This window comes from Conger conger, chromosome 9 (genome assembly GCF_963514075.1).
Source record: "Conger conger chromosome 9, fConCon1.1, whole genome shotgun sequence".
NCBI classification, from domain to species: domain Eukaryota; kingdom Metazoa; phylum Chordata; class Actinopteri; order Anguilliformes; family Congridae; genus Conger; species Conger conger.
The window spans coordinates 15,105,226-15,116,585 of NC_083768.1; positions in this window are offsets into that span (position 1 = coordinate 15,105,226).

An 11,360-nucleotide genomic window follows, 5' to 3' on the forward strand; every position below is an offset into this window, starting at 1 on the left:
GATGGGGAAAATCTTAAGTGGTCAGTCATGGGTCTTTAAATGAGGACAAAATTTTGTAATATATTTTTAAAAATTTCATTTTCAAAATGCCAAAAAGCTGTGTGTGGCTTACCACATGGCATGCAGACTTGAAAAAGCGCTATTATTTATTTCCAAGAAATCCATGGCTAGCAACAAAAAATAAAATTGCTTCTGCAATCACATTTTCAAAGTGAAACCATTCCATTATGGTCAGCTAGTTAATGTTAGTCTACTTTTCATGGTTATTGATTATATTGTATTTGACGTGGTTCCTTGCTAGGGGATTCAATAAGATTGAAGGATATGTCAGGGAATGATACCTCAGGCCACTGAGTTGGATCATTTGTCCACTCTGTAACTGCATAAGGACAGCACTCGAGTCCTCTCAATATTTTTTTAAAATACCGTTGCTGGTTTTTAGGAAACAAAGATTCAGTGTAATTTGCTGACATTATAATAAAATAGCAATAGCTAGCTTGATCTAAGATGGGTCCCTATTCAGAACAGTGGCAGATGGGATTGTTTCCCTCTTGCTGGCTCTGCCTTTGTGCCTCTAACGTGTAACTGACTGTATCTGCGCCAGTACCTAGATTTAGATGACCAAGCCTATCTCAGTAGGTTAAACTATACATCTCCATCTGGTGGACAATTTAAAGCATTATGTTTTCTCTGAAAGAGAAGTGCAACATTAGGCGGCCAAAATTAAATGACTTTTTTTTCATCGTTAAGCTTTGATGTGAATGTGCAATGAAGAATAATCAATCATTGATTAATCGGTAACATCCACACCAAGGGCATTGCATTTTTACACATGTGGCATGTGTCCCCTTCAAAAGTATTGGAACAGCAAGGTCAATTCCTTTGTTCTTCCTATACAATGAAGACAAATGAGTTTGAGGTCCAAAGATGTGCATTAGATGACAGATCCAAATTTCAGCTTTTATTAATTTTTATATAGATTTGTTAAACAACTTAGAACATATCACCTTTTGTATCAGAAACCCAAATTTTGCTGAGCAAAAGTATTGGAACAAGAGACTGACAGGTGTTTCTTGTTGCCCAGATGTGTCCTGTTGGATTGATTGGTTGAAATAAATAGTTTGGAATGTCTACTCTTGGTTTTAGCCTTGGATTTTGCCTCTGAAGATTGCATTTGTGTTGGCAAAGTTAAACTAACATGAAGAACAGAGAACTGTCTTTGTGAGAAATGCAAGCCATTTTGAAGCTTAGAAAAGAGGGGAAATCAATCACAGCTTAGAATGTCCTGAAAAAGGAACTGCTCGCGTACTGAGCAACAGACAGAGAACAGGTCGACCAAGGAAAACAACAGCAGTTGATGACAGAAACATTGTGAGGGCTGTGAAGAAAACCCCCAAACATCAGTCAGTGACATCACAAACAATCTCCACAGGGCAGAGGTGAACCGTCAACTGTTGAAGAAACTTAAAGAGCAGCAATATAGAGGTTATACCACAAGATGCAAACCACTCATCAGTAAGAATAGGAAGGCGAGATTAAAATTTGCAAAGAAGTACAGAGATGAGCCACAAAAGTTTTATAGACTGATCAGAATAAGAAAAGGCCAAATTGTGGAGAAAGAAGGGATGATCCAAAACATACATGCTCATCTGTGAAGCACGGTGGAGGAAGTGTCATGGTTTTGGTTTGCATGGCTGCTTCTGGAGTGGGCTCACTAATCTTTCCTGATGATGTAACTCATGATGGTAGCAGCAGGATGAATTCAGAATTTGGAGGAACTTCATCATGCAGCAGGACAATGACCCAAAATTACATAATTCGGGGAGAAAAGTGGAAGGTTTTAGATGGGCCAAGTCAAGCGCCAGACCTTAATCCAACTAAATATGCATTTCACCTCCTGAAGACGAAATTGAAGGGAAAAACCCCTCGGCAAAAACCCTCAAAAACAATAACTGAAACTAACTGCAACTGCAGTAAAAGCCTGGAAAACCATCACAAAAGAAGTATGTAACAGTTTGGTGATGTAAATGGGTCACAGGCTTGGTGCAGTTATTGCAAGCAAGGGATATGCTACCAAATATCAAGTGTTATTTACTTTCATTTACATAAATATTCTCTGTTCCATTACACTTGCTCACCTAAAAATTGGGTGGCCTGATACCAAAGGTGCTATGTTCAAAGTAGCTTAACACATCTAGGTGTAAATACTAGGAAAATTCATCTTTTTATCTCAACTGCGAATGTAATCATTGTATTGCAAAAACAAAGGAATTGGCCTTACTGTTCCAATACTTTTGGAGGGGACTGCATGTGTAACTGACTGTAGAGTAGCTACATTTTACAAAGAACACACAAAAACATAAACGCACATGCGCACACTATGTTACACTGTGATTTTACAAATTTGGTAGTATAGGTCTGACAGAAGTAGAATAAGGGACTTGGGGATCTGGTTATAATTTGTAAGTAGTTGTAGACACAGAAGTCTGTCTTAGAGCGTGGAGTCATTAGTTCCTGTGACAGAACCAGGATGTCTTTGCACTTTTTATCTGCCGACACAAATGCAATTTTACTCAATGATCATTTAATTCATCACAACCTTCTTTTTGTAGAACCAGTACAAGTACACTTTAATTTCTCTGCAGCATGAATGAAGCACTAGAGAGAATAAAATGTCATGGATGGAACCAGAGAGCACTGTATCATAGCAAGCCAATATAGCATAGCCCAAAAGCAAAATGAACAGCCCTGCTGCTTTCAACCCCTTTTCTTTACACAAGCTTGAAAATCACATTACAATCACACGCTATTCTTGAGCCCTTTTGACTACAGGCATAGTCCAAGTTACAGAAGCTCAAACACAGTGGAAGAGGAAGATTTTTTTCTCACTGAAAATATTTTCTGTTTTGGAGTGGATACAGATTATTGTAGCAGTGCCTGGCATGCTTAGAAACACAATGGAGCCACAGCCAAAACACTGGACAAATCCCCTTTTGATGACAATATCACCAAGAATGAGCATTCAGAATAATAGACTTTAATATACTATGTCTAGGCAGATTTCAAAAAGGACACATGGAAACTAAATTATATTATGGGTCTTATCATTTGTAAAATACTGTGTTTTGCTTACAGAAGTATTCAAAAATCTAAAAAAAGTATTTGCATTTCCCTCGCCTGTGACGCTCCCCCTACCTCTCCCTCTCCTTGTGGTCTCCTCAGATAGCTACAGGTATACTAATATATTCATTGAGGCCAAACCCATTCCACAATTTCACATGCTATTTATTATTCAAAAGCAAAGCATTATTCAAAAATTCTTTATTTATAAGCATATTGAATAATAATACAAAATGTTTTGAGAATGTATTTAGATGATCACTGATATAAAATGGTGTCACGTTGATGAAAATGCTCTATTGTGGAGCCAAGGAGTCAGAATGTTTTCACAGTCTTCCTCAGAAATATTCACTTGAGAATACTCAAGAGGCTAGAGAGACTAGAGAGACAAGAGAAGCCTTGAAAGTCCCCCAAAGGACGTCCTCTGTTTAGACGTAGGCATTGCCAATTTGTTGTAAAACCTTTTTGGCCATAAAATCTCTAGAACAGTTTTTGCTGAAACGTAACAGCCTCAGCGTGCAAAAAAATGTGTTGTTTTATGAAAGCCAAACAAACTATTAACACTGTTGGAAATGTAATGTCATTAGCTAAAATGCTTCTCTGTCGTTACTTCAATACCATACCACTAGCTGGTTCTAGGCTCAGCAGAAGTTATACTATATCACACTTTTAGTGTGCAAATGGATTACCAATACTGGTCAGATAAGCTTGTACATGGGCTCTCCTTGTTCCAGAGAGCCTATACAAAGATTATATACGTAGATATAAGCATTCCGATGTACAAATAATTTTGTAGATTTATACAACAGCGAAACGGACAACAATGATAATTCCTCCTGATAAATTATTATGCATTTGGTTTGCTTGACCCATGCCTTGAAAAGGACACTGACATTACCCTATTTTGTGCACTATATGGATTTCCAAAATGTAGAGAAGGTGAGGTCCCCCAACGCTTGTTATACAGATAGAACCGTGAGTTTTAACACTTTGACAAGGTATATCCTGTTACCATAGTGATTGAAAATTCCCACAAAAAGCCCACACTGGTCCGGCCCTGGGCCGGTGAGAGTTAAGGGGTGAACCCAACAAAGCTTGTGCTGCACCGCCTTGCCAGAAAAAAAGATTATTCTGAGGATTGGGTGCACCCCAACTCGGAGACCCTTCTCTCAGACAGGAAAAGGATTAAGATTTTTGTGGAAGAATTTAGAAATCTTTTTCTGCTATGATCTGGAAAAAAAGGAGGGATGGATTGCCTTGTTTTGAAATTGTTGTATTTCTAAAATGCTGAAAATGCTGTAGATTTGAAAATGTGCAATCTTTAAAAAGTATAATTCTATAAATGTGAGCAAAACCTCATCCCAGCAACCATATGCACCAACTATGATCAATTTCAATAGAGTCACAGCAATTAGAAATGTTTTCCTATGCACTCCATTAATATTTGAAAGATGTTGGAGAGAAATGGACCCTGTGGCTTGACCTAATATTCTCTTATCGTCCAAATATGGAAATCTGTAAGGCGGTACAATAAATGTTTCCAGCACAGCATATTTTATCATATAGTTTATTTATTACCTCATAGTTTATTTAATATACCAATTTCAATAACAATTACTACTCCGTAGACAAAGCCTGAATGCCAGGTTGTGTTTGTGTAGTATCTCTGCTTAAAGCCTTCATTTTCTCTGAGGCCAAGGCGATTCTTCTTCTGACTGAACCCGGGGCACCATTTGTTGGCACTCTCAACAGTTTAATTAAAGTCAGCTGTTAAAACCATACAATGACTAAATGTAGCAGCTGCCTGTGTTCAGCTTTGGATGCTAGAACAAATGCAGTTTTCTGCTTAATATCTATTTCACCAAATTTTCCAAATATTGTATACACTTTTTTCTTCAATTTTATAGCTTCAACTGTTGCAGGAACAATTAGATACAATATTGCACAACTTCTAGAGTGTTAATTATACATTTTACATAGCAGTTCTTAAAATTATCTAGTTCTCTGACCCCCAGCCAAGTTGTATCAATTAACTGTAATATGATCTATATCAAACCGAAATAATTCAGTGCTACAATGCTGCCATTAAAATGGTTTGGCGGTACAAAACTAATTTCCATTGTGAAAAATATCCTTACTTTGGAAGCTTTGAAGTCAACTAACTAGAGGAAAGTAGGGAGCTGGGCCGCAAATAGCTCTTTAGCTAATTTAATGGACAGGTCAAAACCAGTGTTTCAACATCTACAGTGTCTTCCTTAGCGTTAAGCTAAGCTTTTTCATATAGACATGGCCCTTAACCTGGATGAGTTCCAGCTGTCCTGAGGTTAGTCTATTTTGATGTTACCTGGGTAGGTATTTTTCATACATGGTTGTCCTGGTTGTAAAGCATCACTCTGTCCTTCTTTTTAGAGTTGGGTGTGGTGTCTGCCATTTACTTGCAAAAATGATTTCCAGCCCATTCCTTTATTTTAGTCTTTGAAACTAAAATAAAAGGCAAATATAAACCCATGTACACATTTGTTTTATACATTACGTCACACCAATTATGCTAAGTATATTTACACTATTTATCCAAAAGACTGGTTTCACCTAAAGTCCTGTATATTCTGCTTGTTCTTTTGGCAAACATTTTGTATGACATGTATATTTATCTATACAGCACAAGTCATTAAAGAGCTCACAGAAAGTGCCATTTTTGACACCGCCTTTACAAATTTGCCACATTGACATGCAGCCACAATGTAGCCTGTACTCTATCCCACGGCCCATCTCATGGTATCACTGTTAAATGTACTTACTCCCCTGATTTTATGTGCTTTGCGATGTGTTAATTGATCTTGATTACCTGTATATCTGTACATTATCTAAGTCTACAGTATCTGTACTATTATATATACCGCCTTTGTGTTTATCTCGTGTTTTATTATCTTTGCCTTGGTCGGTCAATTTCTGTTCAACCTTCTGTTCCACTTCTTGCAAAAAAAAAAAAAAAAAAAGAAAACAAAGAGACCAGTCGATACTGTGTTCTTTCTCCTTGATTGATTTATGAGGGTGATTGATGTAGCGGAGTAGCATTGCAGCTACTTTAAGTAGCACGAACGCTGTACCCGACGACCGTCCCACTGTAGCGAGAGTCCTGGCTCCTCACACGTGCAGCCGCGTCCAGAGGGTAGGCCCTCCACCACACACTACCTATGTGCACTGAATCACATACCTGTGTGTGATCGCTTTTTCTGTCGGGACTGGACTGTTTTGGACAGTGTTATGTTGTACGGCACACTACGGACTGAGAAACGAAGCATTGCAAACCAACGCCTTTTTCCCCCACCACCCCCCAAAACAGCATTATGTGACATCCTCCTTTCTACTAAGCTGTATTTGGCAGCGGCGTGCTCTGCAGTGCTGTATTATACTGAAAGCTAATACATACTAAACACTGCTATGTTATATTGTGCAATTAGTCTGCAGCACTATACAGTGTACTGTACTGAACAATATGGTTGTAGAGAAGCAGTATTGTGTAAGACTGCACTGCGTTATGTAGCGTACTGAGCAGTACTGTATTTCAATGAGAAAATCTTTCGCTATATTGTACTGTACTGTGCTGATGGACTACAGGATACAATGCTGTATGGCAAACAGAATGGAATAAAGGTTTTAATAAAATATGTATTTCCATTATCTGGTGTTGAATGGTTGAGCAACCACCTAAAGGTCATTGAAGTGTGTGTGTGTGTGTGTGCGCATGTACATTCTGTATGTGAATGGGTCTATATTTGTGTTTTTGTGCTTGTGTGTGTGTGTGTGTGCCCGCGCATTTGCATGGAAATGAAGTTCATGAAAAGTGAAAGATTTTGCAAATTAATTCAGTGAACCTTTTTAACAGCATATGCTGGAAGGATAGAGAGAAACCTTATCCTTTGCCAGACTGTACGAAAATCCCTGAAAATCCTTTCCTGTGCCAGGCACAGTGAATAGTTTTGTCTTGGGCCACTGTCGTCACTGTCTGGAGTTATTAGATCTGGAGTGCTTCTGTAGCTATATATCAAACATGCACACACTGTCTGAGCTATGTCATCTCAGTCCAGATGATTGAGGCACATGGGCAATGAAAATACACGTCACAGGTAAGCCTGCATTGCTTACAGCTCTGTTAACCTGGCTCTGGCACACATACACACCCACAAATGCGCACGCACGCGCATGCACGCACACACACACACACACACACACACACACACACACACACCTACACACACACATACACACCCACACGCAGGTGGCTCATATTTCCACCTGTCAGTGCTACAGTCCCTTCAATGCCTTTACCGTTCCTCTACACCTCTCTCAGTGTCAGGTCAGTAGTGGAGTAATTCAGTTACCTGTGTCAGTAATTTATTGTTCTGACCTCCTCTAGTGCCAGTGTTAATATGTTTTAGTGTCCAGTCAGCCATGGCATTACCTGCTCTCTCTCAGTGCCAGTTTTAATGTACTGACCTACAGTGTAGAGATACCATCATTAACTGTCCCCTCTCACTCCTCTGTGTGTCCTGAGGTGTCCCTTTACTCCTGCAGGACCGGAGTGTTTCCTGGATTTGTATGTGCTTCAGTGGTTCACTTAAACCATTCATTGGCTTCAGCGAGGACACAACCCAATATATCCGATGCAATGACACATGATAAAAGTTTAGTGGCATGACTTACAACTGAGCTGTTATAATTAGAGTGATCGTTACTACTGATTATTACTGAATAGTGTACTGTATATATTTGTATATTGTACATTGAGACAAACTAAGAAAACAGCTTGCTTCAAACATCTTTTTTTTTGTTTTAAAGCACTGAAGCACCTGGATATTATGACTGATGTTTAAATGTTTATTAGCCCACACAAGCTATCTGTTTGGTGACTACAACCCTGCTTGCTTATCCAGTGTGAAAAATACATTTGTTTTTATGCACCAAAGTTATAGTAGTCATTTTCACAACACATAAGAGGTTATTCATCTATTAGTGCTTTTAAATCTCAAACTGCTTGCCTTTTCTTTATTTTTATCGATCGTATTTGTTATTTTTAACGATATATTCCCTTTTAATAAACCTATCATCTACATTTACTTTAATTCATGTTTATCTTTCTACTGTTAGCTCCTTTATTTTGCCTTTTATTTTTACTATATGTTTATAGAGCACTTGGGGATGCATGTTTTGTACAAAAGGTTCTATACAAATGCAGTTACACTATTGACTGCCTAACTGCTTATGACTGCATTTTTACCAGGATATTTATTCACTGAAGTTTCACTGCTATTCACTCCCGGGTCACATGATCCTGCTCCTGAGATTAATGCCCCTTGCAACTACAGGAAAATGTTTTTCTTTGCTATATATCACTGGCACGCACAGCCTCACTGCTGCAAGTAATTCTGCATCTCTATTTCCACTGTGTTTACTACTGATGGGCTTGTCACATTTTTATTTTATTATTTTATTATAATCTTATTTTACCAGTACCATGGATTTTCAGTGCCAGTTTAGGGAATTTTTGGGATGGTGATACTGCAGCTTGCTTTGATTCATTGCTACTGTAGTAGGAGTATTTTTTCTGTTCTACTGTAAATGCAGTGCACAGCAGTGTGTTGCATGGTAGAGAGCTGAGCTTGTGTATCAGACAGCGTGTTGACATCCCAGGAGGGGTGTTGCTGTTGCACCTTTGGGCAGGTGATTCTGGACCGTGGGGTGCAACGCTGGATCCAGGTCTACCCCTCAGCTGGACACTACAGCCGGCAGGCCCCATGCTAATGTGTTACTGAATTCTCATGCTGATTTTTATTGTTACCAGCTATAATTAAACTTCTGCTGTCAGTGATGCTCACCCCTCAGGACACGATGTGTCCCGGCTTTCCTTCCTACTGACATCCTGATTGATTAGGCTCGTTTGACCTATTACGTGAAATGCAATCTCTGATATGACATTTCTTAAAGGGTATCTGCTGCCTTTTTATTTATTCTTTTGATGTATTTATTCATTTTTAATAAAAAACGTGCTTGAAAGCATGTTTGTGCTTTCAAGAACATTTTTATTCAAAAATGAATAAGTGGAAAGGTAATGCTTTATTCCTATTTATTTTTAATTTGTTAAATGTTTATAGTAGTAATAATAATAATAAAAAATATTTTTTATTTTGCAGTTCCGTTCAGAGTCGAAAGCTAAATACTGGAAAAATGGTTGAGCCTGACTGGATGTTCTCATTGAGAATGAATTCATACTCCTGTTATGATTTTCGAAGGTGTAATCCCGACTTCAAATGAGTCACTGGCAGTCCTCCTCATTCCTTCACTCCCCTTTGATCCTTGTTTACTCAACCCTTCTTTCTCTCCTGACATTATGGAATGGCAAGTACAGACCTTCAACGTGGATGCTGAATCTCAATACTGTGTCACATTTGTGACTGATCCAAGTATTTAACCTTATTTCAGTAGGGGAGACATACAGCTGCTTTGAATGTGTTAACCTTCATAAAAACAATGTGCATATATGCATTGGAGCTCAGTATTGGACATCCACCGGAGGGCTTGGTGTTTAGCTTGGTGAAAAATCATATCTGTTGTCAATCTTGTTTTTTCTTGGATAAATATTATATTTTGTAACAACAGCCTGGTTTCTCCTTACCCACCTAAGCAGCTATGTGTGGGCCTTCTAATGATACCAGTAGGACTTGGATTTCAAAGGAGTCTGACCCTAGCGAAGACCTCATTTTTATCCCATAAAGAGCAGCCATGTTCTGAACTGCAGAATGTGTATTAGCAGTGAAGGCACAAACAGAAAGCGATAGAGGAAAGAGATGGAGAGACGGGTATAGAAAAAGAAGAATAGATGATAACAATAGCAAATTGCACTCTCCTTCGTGTTTTTTATATTCCTGCCAGTGAGGGGAAAAAAACAGGTGTTACCAGGTGATCACTAAAGGATGAATGTTTTAACTGCCATTTCATTGAACGAGACTGATTTAAGAAGGAAGATGAATTTACGTACCTCTCTACTTCTGGACAGCAGGAATAGCATTCTGATTTTCATTTTAAATGAATTGAGAGACAGTGAGAAGATGTGATAAATGATTAGAGGCTGTGGAAGAGGCTGATGGGGAGAGTGCGGACAGGGAAAAGAAGGGGGACACTGACTTGAATCAACTGTTTAAATCAATTCTGTTTAAAATGACTGATACTGTTGAACACTGCCCTGTTATATGTAGTTGTGTAAATGCTTTATTTTAATCCATCCCTAATCTCTTTTCTCTATTTACTCACATACGGCAATACATTATTTATCTCTCCATCTACCTTATTTATTATAAAGTATCAGGTTCTGTGTTTTCTGTTTCCCGATTTCCATTTTCGCCTCGTTTCCCTCTGTGACCACCATAGTCTGTTTTCAGCTCCATTCACTTTCTTCCATTTGTTTCAGCTGTCCCATTTAGTTTCGCCGCCTCCCCACTCCTTATATGGACTTGCTATTTCTGCCATTCCTCTCACCTGTGTCTCATTGTCTGTCATCAGTAGTCTATTTAAACCTGTCCTTTTTCAGTTTTTTGTTGCTTGTTCGTCTTTGTTATTTATGTTCCCAACCCCAGTTCTAGCTTCCCAGTATCTGTGCCCTGTATCTGTTAAGTTCTGCTCTGTTCTGTTTTTGGATTCTGGTTCTGATCTCTGTCTGTATTTGGTTTTTGTTCTGGTATCTTTGCTTGCCTGTCTCCTGGGTTTTTGAACTCAGCCCATTTTCCCCGACTACGCTCTGCCTGCCTCACATGTACCTGTCTGCCTGGATTTTGACCATAGCCTGTTTGTGGATTACGTTTTGGATCTGCCGCTTGTGATTAAAGCCTGCCTGATTAAGTTATCCCCGAGTCTGTGTTTGGTTCCTCTGTCCTGAACCTTGACAATAAAGTATAATGGGGAAACATTATTTTTAATGTTCCACCAATATATACATTTATACAGATGACACTATAAGCAGTGTTAGCCTGTTGGCAACAAAGGGGATACAATTCATGGAAAAAGAAAGATTCCAAGGCACTCACATGGACTGTAAAGCCTTTATTCTCCGAGCAGAAACATAAAGCGTTGTTGTTGCCCATCACGTTGCAGCTGCATTATTGGATTCTAGTAGTAGGATCACCGCATTTCAACCATGGAGAAGAGGCAAGGGGAAACATCGGATGTCCACAACATGAAATGTCACA